Source organism: Callorhinus ursinus, unplaced genomic scaffold (genome assembly GCF_003265705.2).
Source record: "Callorhinus ursinus isolate GAN/ISIS: 27379988/994484 unplaced genomic scaffold, GSC_fseal_2.0 scaffold19, whole genome shotgun sequence".
Classification (NCBI taxonomy): Eukaryota; Metazoa; Chordata; class Mammalia; order Carnivora; family Otariidae; genus Callorhinus; species Callorhinus ursinus.
In genome coordinates this window covers 5,987,911-6,005,941 of record NW_027397081.1, presented here as the reverse complement: position 1 = coordinate 6,005,941, position 18,031 = coordinate 5,987,911, and the positions used below count along the sequence as shown (strand labels likewise).

Sequence of the window (18,031 nt, the reverse complement as noted above, 5' to 3'; positions counted from 1 at the left end):
GGCCCTTCTTTTCACTACATCTGTGTCTTTGGGGTAAATAGGAGTGCAATCGCTGGGTCATAGGGTAGTTGTATTTTCAAATTTTTGAGGCACCTCCACACTGTTTTCCGAAGTGGCTGTACCAACTTGCACTCCCACCAACAGTGTAAGAGGGTTCCCCTTTCTCCACAACCTCTCCAACATTTGTTTCTTGCCTTGCCAATTTTTGCCATTCTAACTGGTGTAAGGTGGTATCTCAGTGTGGTTTTGATTTGAATTTCCCTGATGGCTAACGATGATGAACATTTTGTCATGTGTCTATTAGCCATTTGTATGTCTTCTTTATAAAAGTGTTCATGTCTTCTGCCTGTTTTGTGACTTGATCATTTGTTTTTTTGGGTGTTGAGTTTGAGAAGTTCTTTATAGATCTTGAATATCAGCCCTTTATCGGCAGTGTCATTTGCAAAGGTTACTGTCTATGTTCTCCTCTAGGATTTTGATGAATTCCTATCTCACATTGAGGTCTTTCATCCATTTTGAGTTTATCTTTGTGTAGGGTGTTAGAGAATGGTCGCGTTTCATTCTTCTGTATATAGCTGTCCAATTTTCCCAGCACCATTTATTGAAGAGACTGTCTTTTTTCCATTGCATATTTTTTCCCACTTTGTTGAAGATTATTTGACCATAGAGTTGAGGGTCCGTATCTGGGTTCTCTATTCTGTTCCATTGGTCTATATGTCTGTTTTTGTGCCAGTACCATGCGGTCTCGGTGATCACTGCTTTGTAATATAGCTTGAAATAGGGCAACGTGATGCCCCCAGCTTTGTTTTTCTTTTTCAACATTTCCTTGGCGATTCGGGGTCTTTTCTGATTCCATACAAATTTTAGGATTGTTTGTTCCAGCACTTTGAAAAATGTCATTGGAATTTTGATCGGGATGGCATTGAAGGTATAGATTGCTCTGGGCAGCATAGACATTTTAACAATGTTTATTCTTCCCATCCATGAGCATGGAATGTTTTTCCATCTTTTTGTGTCTTCTTCAATTTCTTTCATGAGTGTTCTGTAGTCCCTAGAGTATAGATACTTTACCTCTTTGGTTAGGTTTATTCTGAGGTATCTTATGGTTTTTGGTGCTATTGTAAATGGAATCATTTCTCTAATTTCTCATTCTACAGTTGCATTGTTAGTGTATAAGAAAGCAACTGATTTCTGTGCATTGATTTTGTATCCTGCCACATTACTGAATTGCTGTATGAGTTCTAGTAATTTGGGGGTGGAGTCTCTTGGGTTTTCCACGTTTATCATCTGCAAAGAGAGAGAGTTTGACTTCTTCTTTGCCAATTTGAATACCTTTTATTTCTTTTTGTTGTCTGATTGCTGTTGCCAGGACTTCTAGTACTATGTTGAACAATAGTGGTGAGAGTGGGCATCCTTGACGTGTTCCTGATCTTAAGGGAAAGGCTCTCAGCTTTTCCCTATTGAGGATGATATTTGCTTTGGGTTTTTCATAGATGTATTTTATGAACTTGAGGACATGTTCCCTCTATCCCTATACTCTGAAGAGCTTTAATCAGGAAAGGATGCTGTATTTTGTCAAATGCTTTCTCTGCATCAATTGAGAGGACCATATGGTTCTTCTTTCTCCTCTTATTAATGTGTTCTATCACATTGATTGATTTGCGAATGTTGAACCACCCTCACAGCCAGGGGATAAATCCCACTTGGTCGTGGTGGATGATCCTTTTAATGTATTGTTGGATCCTATTAGGATTTTGTTGAGGATTTTGGAATCCATATTCATCAGGGCGATTGGTCTGAAATTCTCCTTTTTGATGGGGTCTTTGCCTGGTTTGGGGATTAAGGTAATGCTGGCCTCATAGAATGAGTCTGGAAGATTTCCTTTTGTTTCTATTTTTTGAAACAGCTTCAGGAGAATAGGTGTTATTTCTTCTTTGAATGTTTGGTAGAATTCCCCAGGGAATCCATCAGGCCCTGGACTCTTGTTTTCTGGGAGGTTTTTGATCACTGCTTCAATCTCGTTACTGGTTATTGGCCTATTCATATAGTTGTTGATAATAATTTCCAATAATTGTTTCTATTTCCTTGGTGTTAGTTATGATCTCTCCCCTTTCATTCATATTTTTATTAATTTGGGTCCTTTCTCTTTTCTTTTGTATAACTCTGGCCAGTGGTTTTTCGATCTTACTAATTCTTTCAAAGAACCAGCTTCTAGTTCCGTTGATCTGATCTACTGTGTTTCTGGTTTCTAATTCACTGATCTCTGTTCTGATCTTATTTCTCTTCTAATGCATGGCTTAGGCATCGTTTGTTGCTTTTTCTCCAGTTCTTTAAGGTGTAAAGTTAGTTGGTGAATGCGGGATTTTTCTATTCTTTTTCAGTGAGGCTTGGATGGCTATGTATTTCCCCCTTAGGACCTTGCATAGGTTTTGGACCGATGTGTTTTCGTTCTCATTGGTTTCCATGAATTGTTTAAGTTCTTGGATTTCCTGATTGCCCCAAACATTCTTGAGCAGAGTGGTCTTTAGCTTCCAAGTGTTTGAATTTCTTCCAAATTTTTTCTTGTGATTGAGTTCCAGTTTTAAAGCATTATGGTCTGAGAATCTCAGTCTTTTGGTATCGGTTGAGATCTGATTTGTGGCGAATTATGTGGTCTATTCTGGAGAAAGTTCCATGTGAGCTCGAGAAGAATGAGTATTCTGTTGTTTTAGGGTGGAGTGTTCTGTATATATCTGTGAGGTCCATCTGGTCCAGTGTGTCATTCAAAGCTCTTGTTTCTTTGTTGATTTTCTGCTTAGATGATCTGTCTATTGCTGAGAGTGGAGCATTGAGGTCTCCTACAATTAATGTATTATCATTAACATGACTATTTTGGTTAACAGCTGGCTTATGTATTTGGATGCTCCCATGTTGGGGGCATAGATATTTACAATTGTAGATCCTCTGGTTGGATAGACCCTTTAAGAATGATATAGTGTCCTTCTGTGTCTCTAACTACAGTCTTTAGCTTAAAATCTTATTTGTCTGATATAAGAATTGCTATCCCAACTTTCTTTTGAGGTCCATTGGCATGGAAGATGGATCTCCATCCCTTCATTTTCAGTCTAGATGTATCTTTAGGTTCAAAATGAGTCTCTTGTAGACAACATATGGATGGGTCCTGTCTTTTTATTCAATCTGCAACCCTGTGCCATTTTATGGGAGCATTTAGGCTGTTCACATTGAGAGTGATTATTGAAAGATATGAATTTATTGTCATCATGTTGCCTGAGAAGTCCTTGTTTCTATAGATTGTCTCTGTGAATTTCTGTTCTATATCACTCTTGGGGTCTTTCTCCTTTTGTAGAACCCCTCCCCTTAATATATCTTGCAGGCCCAGCTTAGTGGTCACATATTCTTTCAGTTTCTGCCGGTCCTGGAAGCTCTGCATCTCTCCATCCATTCTAAATGACAGCCTTGCTGGATAAAGTATTCTTGGCTGCATGTTCTTCTCGTTTGGTACCCTCAATATGTCTTGCCAGCCCTTTCTGGCTTGCCAGGTCTCTGTGGATAGGTCTGACGTTATTCTGATGTTCCTCCCTCTGTTCATAAGGAATCTCTTCCCCCTAACTGCCCTTAAGATGGTTTCCTTGGTTCTAAGATTTGTGAGTTTTACTAATACGTGCTGGGTGTTGGCCTGTTTTCCTTGGTCTTGGGAGGGGTCCTCTCTGCCTCTAGGACACGAATGTTTGTTTCATTCCCCAGATTAGGGAAGTCCTCAGCTACAATTTGCTCAGATATATCTTCTCGTCCTCTCTCTCTCCACCCCCTCAGGGATCCCAATAATTCTGACATTGGAACATTTCATGGAGTCACTTATTTCTCTAATTCTGTTTCCATGGATTTTTAGCTGTTTTTCCCAGGCCTCCTCTTTTTCCTTCCTTTCTATTGATTTTTTTCTAGATCACTAATTCGTTCTTTTGCCTCACTTACCTTAGCTGTTAGAGTACCTAGATTAGATGGGATCTCATTGATAGCATTTTTAAGTTCTGCCAGTTTAGCTTTCATTTCTGCCCTTAGAGACTCTATGTTGCCATTAATCGATTTCTCCATTGTAGCCATCATCTTCATAACTGTTACCGTGAAGTCCATTTCCTACATCTTGATTATATCTGTATCCATCTGTAAATCTGTGGCAGAAGTCACAGTCTCTGATTCTTTCCTATTTTGGGGGTTCCTCCTCCTAGTCATTCTGTTGAGGGGTGGTTGAAGGAATGTATAGAGTCCAAATTATTGAGCACTACCCAAGCAAGATGCACCTGTTTTGTAGGGACCTTAGGGTTGTCAGCCTCTGGGGGGGGGATGGGCTCAGTGAAAACTGGTTTTTTTGGGCTTTTGTTCTCTGGCAGCTTTACCTTGTAGCTTTCCACGTCTCTTCCGAGAGTCAGAGCAGAAGAGACCATTTCCAACCCTCTGCCTCAGAACAGAGATCGCAGTCTGTTCTTCAGTGAGTTCTCCAGGCCACAGTATCTGCGTCTCTATCTGTGCTGCTATAAACTGCAGTGTCCTGGGTTGTGCACCCCTCAACAGCGCTCCCAGTCCTCGGCTCCACGTTGAGGCACGTCTCTGCCCTTTGTGCTTCTAAAACCCCCAGCCGTCCCCAGTTCACATGCATGGCCCCGCCACTCCGGGTTTCCGGCCCCGAGGGGCTTCCCTAAAGTCCTTTCCCCACTGCTATCGGTCTGCGAGTCTGTGCCCCATCCCCAGCGCAGGAGGCTTTTGCTCACCAGCAGTGTAGGATCCCAATGGCTGGCTCCCCCTTCTGTTTATCTTCCAATATGTGCCTGCGCAATCACAGCTGCCTGCTTCATACCTCGAAACCAACCACCTGTGATATTCTGTTTGTAGAGATCCAGATCTATCTTCTTACATCTCAGGCTGATTTTGTGGGTGTTCAGAGTGGTCTGGTAGATATCCAGCTCAATTCAGGGGACCAGTTGGAATAGGGTCCCCTACTCCTCCGCCATCTTTTCTGAGTCCTCGGTTCACTCTTTAGACTGCCCCCCAACATGCATCCCCTTTTCCCTTCTGGACACAGACTAGCCCACTCTTTCCCAGCTTTTAAAGTAAGTGGTACTGAGAATTCAAAGACTTACCTTGGGGGCTTTTTCTTATGAAGATAAAAGATCAGCGGAGCCATAATCTATTAAAATAAAAATTATTGGTTTGAGATAGATAAAAAAAATCTTCCATTTCTGAATCTGCAAGTGGAACCTGGATGTAGTAAATTCCTTCATTACTTGAGCAGTGGTTCAATGGTACTTTTTAGGATCTTACAAATGAAGCAGTGTTTTCACGTTGGTTAATTTAGAGCCTCATAATAACCCTGTGAAACTGGTGTCGCTGCTCATTTATGCCACCAACTGTCCCTACCCGCTCTCTTCTCTGGACTGTGTTCTCTTAAACCTACTCAAAAGACTTCCACCCTTCAATTAATGCCTCTCAGGCACCTTTATTTTCTCCCTCACTATGGGATCATACCTAACAACATCTTAATATGCTTTAATGTTTCTCATATTTAAAAAAAACACCCCTGGAGTCCGTTCTTGCCCACCAGCTGTTGCTCTGTAACTCTGCTTCTAAGCAGGTGTTACTGTACTTACTGTCTCGACTTTGCCTTCTTCTTAACCCATGCCAGGCTTTCTTCCTTGCTACTCTGCTGGAAACAGTACTTAATAAGGTTACCAGTGACTTTATCTGGCCAAATCTAGTTCTTTATTCTCAATTTACTTGACCCTCCTTGTGCATTTGACACAACTGAGCACGTTCTCTTTCTTGAAATATGCAGAATATCATCATTCCTCAGTGATGTGAGAGACTTGTTTCTGAATCAGGTTAATGTTGAATACTGAAAGATACTGTGTCAGGATTTTGTGCTTCCCGTAATGTAATGGTAATATACACGGCATGTGTATAAATGTAGTGTCCGTTAATATTTTCACCATCACTTTCTTCAGTCTAGACAACCAGCAAAACAGTAAATCAAGACCTGATTTGTACTGTTTGTCGATTTTTGAGATGAAAATACCCTGGCCTTGGGGAATTTCAAGATACCAAAGTGACCTCCAGTATTGGGAAGAAATGTGCCCTAGTGCACCATAATATATTATTTCCACCATGCAGATACCAGTAGGTAGCACATGGAGGCTAGTAGTTCTCAACCACAGGTGATCTTGCTCCCCAGGGGACATTTGGCAATGTCTGAGGACATTTTTGCTTGTCACAGTTGTGCTACTGGCATCTAGTGGATAGGGTCCAGGGATTTTGCTAAACATCCTGCCATATACGGGACAGCTTCCACAACAAAGAATCCAGCCACAATTATCAGCGATGGCACTGCAATGAACATAAATAACCTCAAGAAATAAATAGTAATAAAATGTAGGGAAGGAAAAAACTTTTTCTCTACTATCTTAGGTTTATAATTGGGACCCACAAATTAAACTCACAAAAGACTGACTAACCAGAGAAATGGTAAACAAATGGTGTTTGATGTTAATATTTCAATTTTACATGCACATGGGGGTCTCACGAAAAGGAATTAAAATCCCAGGGGTGCCTGGGTGGCTCATTCAGTTGAACGTCTGACTCTTGATTTCCGCTCAGGTCATGTTCTCAAGGTCATGAGATGGAGCCCCGTGTTGGGCTCAGCAGGGAATCTTCTTGACATTCTCCCTCTACCTCTGGCACCACCCCTTGCCCCTGTGCTCGCTTATGCTCTCTCTCTCAAAATTAATAAAATCTTTAAAAAAAGAGAAAGAAAAGGAATTTAAAACCCAAAGAGGAGGTTAGACTCAGGGTTTTATATACCATTTTACCAAAGGGTGATAAATGTATGAAGTGACAAGACAAAGGAAAGGATTTTGGACTTCTAGAGGTGGTAAATTCTGGGAAGGTAAATAGGGAAATTATTAAAGGTAAGGGTTATTTTAGTAAGGTTTGTTTGTAAAGACCCATCTCAGTGCTGACTTCTTATCTCTGGTGATAATGCTTATTTTTCTCCTGTTGGTACAGTAAAGGAGAGAGACAACAAAGGGGAATTTGTGTCTCACTTTTAGGCAGATGGGGAGGGTAGAGAGCTTTTCATGCATTTGTTCTTTCTAGATTGCCTTTAGCTCAAAATAATCCTTATGCCAAACTGGCATATTTTAAGGTGGTACATTATGATCCCCTATAATAGTATGATAAATAGTAGGTGATAAATTTTTAGTGTTTGTTACCTTTATTTTATTTATTTGTAAGCTTAAATATTTTTTAGTAATCACTGTGTTTAAAAACTAGCTTATAAAATTCTTGAAAATTTAAATTTTGGTTCCACTCAGCTAATACAAGCCAGCTGTGCTGCACCATCCAAACCAGAAGTTTGTAGTCATTTCCCATATAATTATAGTACAGTGCCTGCCTACCTCTTTGACCTTTTCCCCATACTTCTGCCTCTTCTCTAAGTTCCAACAACACTGCTTTCCTTCTTTCAGCCACTTGAACACACCAACCTCCTTATCTCAGAGTGTTTTTATCTTCTATTCCCTGTGCCTAGAACTCTCGTCTACAATTTTCCTGTAGTTGCTTCTTTGCATCATGAAAATCAACGTCTCCTCAGTAGAGAGGCCTTTGCTGACTACTTGTGCTAACATAGCCCTGATTGTTCTTTATCCCACCGTTCTGTTTTATCTTCTTTATTGCACATGTAGTTCTTTAGGTTTTTAACTCCATATTTTATTTTATGTTATCTTAGTTTTAATTTCAAGTAGGCTCCGCAATCCATGTAGGGCTCGAACTCATAATCCTGAGATTAAACGGTGCATGCTCTACCAACTGAGCCAGCCAGTTTTCTGGCTACACAGAAATATCTTTTTCTTTAAACATCAAGTATTTTCTCCATATTTTAAATAACATATTATTCTATTCTTGATTTGTTTTAGATGTAGTTATTATCTGATAATTTTCTATAATACAAACCTCTTACACCAAAGTGCCACAACATATATACTTACACACACTCATCCTCTCCCCTCATCTTCCTAATTAAAACAACAGAGAAATCCTGCCATAATACTAAGTAGGATTCAGAAATTTAATTGCATACAATATAACATTGATTTAATCCAAAGTAACTAAATATCCAGGGTCAGTCTACTTTGGAGACAGGAGCTAGTCAGCAATCATGTTACATCCAAATTGATATCATCACGGGTGATATTATCATAGAGTATGTAATTACAGGGTATTACTATTGTAACACATATTGGTAGAGTTAATACTAATATATACATAGTATGATTGCATAATTATTCATGGATGAGCCAGAGCAAGCTTAGTTTTTTTGTTTCCTTTTGCCCCCCTTCAGAATGATACTTAAAAAAACACAAGTGAGGTCATGTTATTGCTCTGGTATAACCATCCAATAGCTACCCATCACACTTAAAGTTCTCACTTTTCAAATGGAAGGTCCTGTGGGATCTGTGATACCACTACCTCTCTACTTTGATCTCCTACCTCTTCTCTTTGGCTATAGTCACACTGGCCTTCTTCCTGTTCCAGGCTCCTATTTCTGTGTCTTCACTTTTGCTCTTCTATCTGCCTACAAAGTTCTTCAGGTATGTGAATGGCTTCCTCCATTTCATTCAGCTTTGTGCTCAAAACAATAATAAATTAATATAATATGGAAAATGTTCAGCCTTCTCTTCAATAAGTATTTATTCAAAACAGTTTTTAATTGCTGTATGATATTAATGAAATGTTAAAGTCTGCCTCTCATTACCAGCACCCACCCTACTAAACCCCATCCAAACAAGGAGACTGAAGTCAGAGTAAGAACTCAAGCAAGATTAAGATCCTCACAATTGGTGTCTGGTATATGTACAGGGGTATCATCTATTGTTGTTACAGATGCCAGTTTCTAGAGTGTTAAGCACAAAATCAGCTGAATGTAACTCCTGGGCCTGATCCTAAGACTAAACTTTAGAGCAAATTTCAGTGGTGAGGAAGCTTTTAAAAATTTGTTTTCAATATGTGGGCCATTACTTTAATAACGTAAAAGTGACTTACTAGAGAAAGGAAAGCAAATAACAGAGATGTACCATACAAACTAGAATCCCACTGATGGTGTGTTTGTGTACCACAGCAGTGTCAAATTGCTGCAAGACTTTCTGACTACTCTCAGTTTCTTTATTTCATCTGGTAACATGCCAATTCAGACTGGCATAGGTCTGTGAGCCACACTCACAGTAGCACAGCTCTTAGAGATCCACCTGCAGAAGATCCACCCTGACCCCTTTTGGGTCAAGCCTGCAATGAGTTGTCCTGCTGATGACCAACTAATTTTTTTAAAAACTCTTCTTATTATTCAAGTAATATATGTTCATTGTAGAAGTAAGCAAAATAACCATTTAAAATTCTTTCTTAATTCTATCACCACTGTTAACATTCAAACTCATACATACATAGTTATACACACGTGTGCACATACCCACATATGTCACTTTATACCTTAAATCACTGAGCATTGATAACAGATTATCACAGTTTAATTACCGGAGAGATTATTAATAGATCCACAATAGTCCTTATGTCTGATTTATGTTTAGTTTTTCATTTTTGTAAAACCTAGAAGTGAAGCACTCATAGTTTATACATGTTTATACATGTAAATTGATCAGTGTTTTTGAGGAGAGGATGGCAGTATCAAAATTTTAATGTGCATACTCCATTCCTTTTATTTATTTTTTTAAGATTATTTGTTAGCAGGAGGAGAGGCAGAGGGGCAGGGAGAGAGAGTATCTCAAGCAGACTCCCCTCTGAGCAGTAGAGCCCAACTCGGGGCTCCATCTCACAACCCTGTAATCATGACCTGAGCCAAAACCAAGAGTTGGATGCTTAACCAACTGAGCCACCCAGGAGCACCCCCACTTCCTTCTTTAAATGCAGTTGTATATATTTGAACTACATGTACATCATAAAACCAAAACCACACAGTATGAAAGAGTAGATGGGAATAAAACCTCCTTTTTATTCCTATCCAACAAAAATGGTTGTACATGTACCCAAATATATGTATAAGAATAGTCATTTTGTAATTGTAACAGCAAAAAATAGAAACAATCTATTCAATACTGTTCAGTACTAAAGAGTAAATAAATTATGGTGTATCCAGGAACACTGTGCAACTATAAAGAGTGAGGAAATATGCATTAACATGGAAAAGTCTTCCAACACATACTGTTAAGTAAAGAAAGCAGAAAATATGTATAGTTTCATCACACTGATGAAAACAAACCTGTGTGTAGTGTGTGTGTGTGTGTGTGTGTGTACATATGTATATATGGGTGTACATGTATACATATATATACATTTAAATTTTAAATAGAAAAGATCTGGAAGAGTCACACATCTACTAATGGATAAAGTTAACCTTTGAAGAGAGGACTGGTCTAGAAGAAATGGAGATGGAGGATTTTAACTTTTACTCTATTCTATATTTGAAACTTTTACTATAAGAATGTATGTGTGTCATTTATATAACTTTTAAAGTAACTAAATCTAGACAGTAGTATAAATAATTTTGGATTTTAAACAGTAAGAAGATATTAAATAAGGAATGATATTTACACATTCTTCTAATGCCTTTTAAATATTGCCCTAATTCTATGTTTATTTGTGAATAACCAAATATCTGTATTCTGTATTTTGACCAGTGAAAAAGAACATGGACAGGAAAACATGAGTAATGAATCAAGGTGACCACTGTTTCAAAATTCAGTATAATTATTTTTCTATTTTTTTCTCACGTTTCAAAGTTGAAATTTTTGTATGATTTTTTAAAATGACGATAAATCACAGATGGCAAAGTTATCATCTGTATTTATTTCTCTTAATGATAGAAATAGGGACAGTATCCTTAAAAATTATTAAAGCTGATTATCACACTATTCAAAAAGAAAACTTTTTTTTCCCTTAAGTGTCCTGAAATACACTGATAAACTATACTTCATTTCTTCTCCACCTTCTGGCTAAGAAGAGTGTATCTCAAAATACTATCCTTTGACACAGATTAGCAAACATTGTAAGCCCCAAATATTCCTTACTATAATTTGTGCTAATAGTTATCTGTAAATTGTGATAATGAATTGCTTAAAATGTTGTTACATCACTTTTTAAACCAGAACAGTGTACATGGATAGTTCCTATTTTTAAAAATAGTTTGTATTATAATAAAAGATACATTGCATTGAGTAGTTACAGTACTCGATGCTTCACCTGTATTACCTAATTTAATCCTCCTAATTCTATGAGATAGGTACTATGTATGAGTCCCCATATTTCACAGATGAGGAACTGAAGTTGAAGTAAGTTAAATAACTTACTCAAGATCACCCAGCTAAGTAGGAGGTAGAATTTTTTTTAATATTTAAACCCCCATGGAGCGCCTGGGTGGCTCAGTGGTTAAGTGTCTGCCTTCTGCTCAGGTCATGAGCCCCGCATTGGTCTCCCCAACTCAGCGGGGTGTCTGCTTCTCCCTCTGACTCTCCCTGCTCTTTTTTTTTTTTTAAAGATTTTATTTATTTATTTGAGAGAGAATGAGAGACAGAGAGCACGAGAGGGAAGAGGGTCAGAGGGAGAAGCAGACTCCCTGCTGAGCAGGGAGCCCAATGTGGGACTCGATTCCGGGACTCCAGGATCATGACCTGAGCCGAAGGCAGTTGCTTAACCAACTGAGCCACCCAGGCGCCCTGACTCTCCCAGCTCTTGTACTTTCTCTCTCTCGCTGTCTCTCAAGTAAATAAAATCTTAAAAAAAAAAAAAAATTTAAACCCCCATGTATCTCACTTTAGACCCACAGACTTAACCTCTATCCCCATGCCTCCTATAGTATTAAAACTATTTGAAGAGAAAGAAAAAAATCATACATTGTTTTTCATAGAGCACCTTCTCCCTATTGTTAAAAATATCAATTTTTTTAAAACTCAACAATATATACAGTCAGGAAGAAAACATCTCTAGTTTTGTTTTTGTTTTTTTATTTTTTAGGTTTTTTTTTTTTTAAGATTTTATTTATTTGACAGAGACATAGCGAGAGAGGGAACACAGCAGGGGGAGTTGGGAGAGGGAGAAGCAGGCTTCCCGCTGAGCAGGGAGCCCAATACGGGACTCGATCCCAGGATCGTGACCTGAGCCAAAGGCAGACGCTTAACGACTGAGCCAGCCAGGCACTCCGTCTTTAGTTTTAAGCTTGAAAATAAGAGAAAATAACAAAGAAAATTTTTTTTCTTTAATTTTTCCTATAAATGGCATATCTGGTAGAGAATTTTTCTCTTTGGTCTTTGTCTCTCTAAATACAATGCGTGTATTAGTTAATGTCTGTTATATATTTAAATACTTAAGGGATTGGGAATTTATAAATCCTTATAAATTTCACATTTTACGAGCAACAGTTCAGGATTTTAAAATTTTGGGCAGAATTTATTCACTTAGTTTGGACTATGATAAAGCATCTCAGAACCGTATTGCTGTTATAAATGTAATGGATAACAATATACTGTGAAGTATTAGTAACAGAGATTAAGTAAAACCCATGTTTCTCCCTGTGTTCAGTGCAGGACCCTTTTTTTTTTCCTTTTTATTTAACTATTGGAGCATTGTGTCCTTTATAATGTAACCTCACAGAATTGGGACACTGAAAGCGCCTTTGGAGTTAATTTATTGCAGTGCTTTTATTTTACAGCTGATGAAACCGAAGCCTAAAGATGTTGAGCTATTTGTCTAAGGTTACATTAAGTATCAGTATGAAGTAAAACTAAACCACATGGGCAGTCTCTCAGTTCAGTAGTCTTCATTCTATGGTTCCGTGTAAAAAAACTATCAAAAAGAGTGGGTTACTTATAAAGCTTATCTATAGCTTGTATTTCCTTACGTATACGGACAACAAATAGAATTGTTGTACACAACTTACATAACCTAGAGAAACAATTCTTGCAGTACATTTTTCTGATAACACTGGAGCAATATTGGAACAGTTTCATTATTTGACTAATCAGTCATTCAATTTTGAATGACATCCTTTTTTAGGATAATAAATGCTTAAGCAATATAAGAAAGAATTGAGCTTACTACAAATTTTTTATGTGTGGTAAAATATGCAAAAAGCAATATTAACCATCTTAACCATTTGTGAGCGTACAGTTCACCTTCATAATGTTGTGCAGCCATCACCACCATCAACCTCCATAACTCTTTTCATCTTGTAGAACTGAAACCCATACCCATTAAACCATAATCAACCTGTACCCCCACAATGCCACTGACAACCACCATTCTACTTTGTGTCTATGATTTTGACTTCTGTAAGTATCTCATATAGGTAAAATCATACAGTATTTGTCTTTTTATGACTGGCTTATTTCAATTAGCATAATATCCTCAAGGTTTATCCATGTTATAGTGTGTGTCAGATTTCCATTCTTTTAATAGCTAAATAATATTATATTGTATGTATATATAACATTTTGTTTATTCATCCATTAGTGGACACTTGGGTTGTTCTTATGTTTAGCTATTGGGAATAATGCTGCTATGAACTTGGGTATACAAATTTCTCTTTGAGATCCTACTTTCACTTCTTTTTCATATACACCTAGAAATGAAATTGCTAAATCATATGGTATTTTTATTTTTAGGTTTTTAGGAATTGCCGTATTTCCATAGTGGTTTTACCATTTTATATTCTTACCAACAGTGCACAAAAGTGCCAATTGCTCCACATCTTTGCCAACATTTCTTATTTTCTGTTTTTTTGATAGTAACCATCCTAATGAGTATGAGGTGGTATCTCATTATAGTTTTCATGTGCATTTCCCTAATGATTAGTGATGTAGAGCATGTTTTTGTGTGATTATTGGTTGTTTGTATATCTTATTTGGAGAAATATATTGTCCATTTTTAAAATCAGGTTTGGTTTTTGTTGGGTTTAGGGAGTTCTCTATTCTGGATGTTAAACCCTTATCAGATACATGTTAATATTTTCTCCTACTCTGAGAGTTGTTTTTTTATTTTGTTGCTAGTGTCTATTGATGCATATAATTTTATTTTTTCATGAAGTCTCATTTGTCTGTTTTCACTTTTGTTGCTTATTCTTTTGGTGTATATCCAAGAAGTCATCACCAAATCCAGTGTTGTAAAACTTTTGACCTCTTTTCTTCTAAGCATTTTATGGTTTTAGGTCTTATATTCAATAATTTAATCCATTTTGAGTTCAGTTTTGTATATGGTGCTAGAAAAGAGTCTTCATTCTTTTGCATGTGGATATCCAATTTTCTCAACACTGTTGAGAAGATTATTCTTTGCCCATTGAATGGTCTTGGCACCTGTCAAAATGTATATGTAAGGGTTTATGGTATGTATATGTAAGGGATTATTTCTGAGATGTTTATTCAGTTAGTCTGTGTGTTTGTCTTTATGCCAGTGCCACATCGTTTTGAGTACTCTAGCTGTATAGTAAGTTTTGAAATTAGGATGTGTTAGTCCTCCAGCTTCTTTCTTTTTCTATTTTAGCTATTCTGGGTGTCTAGAGATTCCACATAAATTTTGAAGTGGGCTTTTGTATTTCTGCAAAACAATGTCATTGGAATTTTGTTAGGGATTGCATTCAATCTATAGATCACTTTGGGTGGTATTGACATCTTAAAAATATTAAGTCTTCCAATCTATGAACATGAAATGGCACTTTCATTTATTTATGTCTCTTTAATTTCATTCAGTGTTTTGTAGTTTTCATTGTACAAGTATTTCTACCTACTTGATGAAATTAATTCCTAAGTATTTTATTCTAGTTGATGCTAATATATATATATATAATTATTTTTGTACTTTCCTTTTCAGATTGTTCATTGTTACTGTAGAGAAATGCAACTGATTTTCCTGTGGTGGCTTTATACCTGCTACTTTGTTGAGTTCATTTTTTTAGTTCTGAAAGTTTTTTTGTGGAATAATTAGGTTTTATATTTAAAGTCTATTTTGTCTGATATTAAGATAGCCACCACTCCTTTCTTTTGGTTACTATTTGCATGGAATATCTTTTTCCATCTTTTCACTTTCAGTCTGTTTGTGTCTTTGAATCTAATGTGAGTCTATTTTGCATAGCATATAGTTGGATTTTGTGTTTTTATCCATGCTGCAAATCTCTGTATTTTGATTGCAGAGTTTAAACCATTTACATTTAAAGTAATTACTGAGAAAGAGGGCCTTACTTCTGTCTTTGCTATTTGTTTTCTATATGCTTTATAACTTTTTAAAAAAATATTTTATTTATTTATTTGTCAGAGAGAGAGAGAGTGAGTGAGCACTAGCAGGGGCAGCAGCAGGCTCTCCGCTGAGCAGGGAGCCTGATGCAGAACTTGATCCCAGGACCCTGGGATCATGACCTGAAGGCAGACACTTAACCAACTGAGCCACCCAGGCATCCCTGCTTTATAACTTTTAAATCATTTCCTGCATTACTGTCTTCTTTTGTGTTTAGTTGATTTTTTATAGTGAAACATTTAAATTCATTTCTCATTTCCATTTGTGTATACTCTGTAGCTGTTTCCTTTGTGGTTACCATGGGGATTACATTTAACATCCTAAAGTTAAAGCACTCCATTGTGGATTTATGCCAGTTTAACTTCATTAACATACAAAACTCCTCTTTTACAGCTCCATCCCAACTCCTTTTAATTGTTGATGTTACAAAATTACATCTTTATACGTTGTGTGCCCCAAAACACAATCTAATATTTTAAATATACTTGTCTTTTAAATTAAACAGTATGTGGAATTACAAACCAAAGTTACCATAATTCTAGTTTTTAGAATTATAATTTTAAAAAAATATATTGTTCTCTTAAATCATGTAAAAAACAAAAAATAGAGTTACAAATTATTGTTACAATAATATTAGCTTTTATAACTGCCCATGTATTTACTTTTAATGAAATTCCTATTTCTTCCTATAACTTTGAGTTACTGTCAGGTGTCCTCTCATTTTTCCCTGCAGGATTCTCTTGAACATTTCTTGCAGGGCAGGTCTAGTAGCAATGAACTCTTACAGCTTTTGTTTATCTGGGAATGTCTTAATTTCTCCCTTACTCTCAAAGAGCAGGTTTGTTAGATGTAGGATTCTTGTCTTTTTTTGTTGTTGTTGCTAAGCAGTTTGAATATATTGACCCACTGCCTTCTGGCCTCCAAAGTTTCTGATGAGAAATCTGTTAATGTATTAAAAATTCCTTGTATATGATGAATCACTTCTCCCTTGTTGTTTTCAAGGGTTTCTCTTTATCTTTGGCTTTCAAAACTTTAATTATAATGTGTCTTAGTGTGGATGTATCTTTGAGTTGATCTTACTTGGAGTCTGTTGAGCTTCTGGGATGTTGATATTCATGTATTTCATCAAATTTGGCATTTTTCAGCCATTATTTCTTGAGATACCTTTTCTTCCCCCTTCTTTTTCTTTTCTCCTTCTGGGACTCCCACAATGTGCATGTTGGTCTGCTTACTGGTGTACCATAGGTCTCTTAGGCTCTTTTCACTTTTATTCACTCTTTTTTCTTTCTCAGACTTAACAGTTTCCTTTGGTTTATCTTCAAGTATGCTGATTATTTCTTCTGCCTGCTCAACTATGCTTTTGAATCCCACTAATAAATTGTTCCTTTCAGTTATTCTACTTTTCAGCTTCAGAGTTTCTATTTGGTCTCTTTTTAGGTTTTGTTTCTTTATAGATATTTCCATTTTGTGCAGCATTTCTTGAATTTCTCCAGATCTTCCTTCAGTTTTTTGAGCATCTTTAAAACAGTGTTTTAAGGTCTTTGTCTAGTAGATCTACCATCAGGTCTTTTTCAGGCTCAGTTTCTGTTGATTTATTTTTTTCCTTGAATGAGCCATCATTTTGTGTTTCTTTATATGCCTTATAATTTTTTGTTGAAAAGTGGAAATTTGAATTTAATAATGCAGGTACTCTGGAAATGAGCTTCTTTCCTTTCCTCAGAGTTTACTGTGTTGTTTGTGTGTGTGTGTGTGTGTGTTTTCTTTTTTTTAATTGCTGTAGACTGTTTCCATAGCTTACAAGGATCAGTTAAGGATCAGCCGGAATTGTAAACTTAAGGTCTTCTCAGTTTTCTGAGTCTGTGCCTTTCCCTGGAAATGACAGGTCACTTTCTAATTTTCTCCCTCTTTATAGTTATTTTTGAATGTCCTAGTTTTGAATGCCTGGCCCCCAGAGGGGGAAAGGAGAACAATGCAGAGGGAAGGAAAAACCCTTTAAGTTCCCTGAAAGTTGCCAGATGGGAAGGGCTTGCAACAATGGTGGAGGGTGGAGGTGCAGCAGCAATGACTGCCCTCCTGTTTGTCTGCACCTCTGTAATCAGAAGCAGCAACCAACAATCCCAACACAGACCTCCTGTATTTCCAGGACAGAGTCCTTTTTCCCCACCCCCTCTCCCACAAGCTGTGTGCAGGTTGTTCCTGAACATGTACGCAGCTGCTGCTGGGGCTGAGGTGAGGGAGTGGATAGCTAGGGCCGGGCAAAGAGCCAGAATTGACCAGAGTTAACCGCCATTTACCCCCAAGCCTTCCTCTGGAAATTGCAAGACTTCAATAGAGTCCAGAGTTCCAAATAGTTACATTAGATTCGGCCAGTGCGGTTGTCTAGATGGGAAGACAGATTCCTGGTGCTTCCTTAGTCCACTTTATTCCCAGGATCCTCTCTGTCTGCTGCAACTTTTTAAAGGACTCTGAAACTATGATTTTCTGACTTCTCCCATTACTTATTTCTTCACAGTATTAATAAAAATTATGGCTAGAACTAGTAATTTTGTTTTGCTTCTTAGTAGTCAGGCTTCATCTCTTTTTCTGGCAGTTTAATGCATGATTTATTAACTTGTCAGCACATTTGCAAGTTACAAAGTAAGAAAAATTCTATAATCATCTCTAACTCTAGGTTAGGAGCCTGGATAAACTTGGGATG

The 18,031-nt window shown here is 37.2% G+C and overlaps 1 protein-coding gene across 4 annotated transcripts in view; it reads left to right on the top strand.

The window, feature by feature from the left end:
* Positions 1 to 18,031, top strand: part of CUNH11orf65 (chromosome unknown C11orf65 homolog) — a 69,688-nt gene that overhangs the window by 1,244 nt on the left and 50,413 nt on the right. Inside the window, exon 2 of one of the 4 annotated variants that reach the window (XM_073903700.1) lies at positions 10,734 to 10,775. The exons of the other annotated variants lie outside the window; for them this stretch is intronic. The gene's annotated coding sequence lies outside the window, so the exon portion shown is untranslated. The remainder of the gene's footprint in view (positions 1 to 10,733; positions 10,776 to 18,031) is intronic. 4 annotated transcript variants of the gene reach the window in all.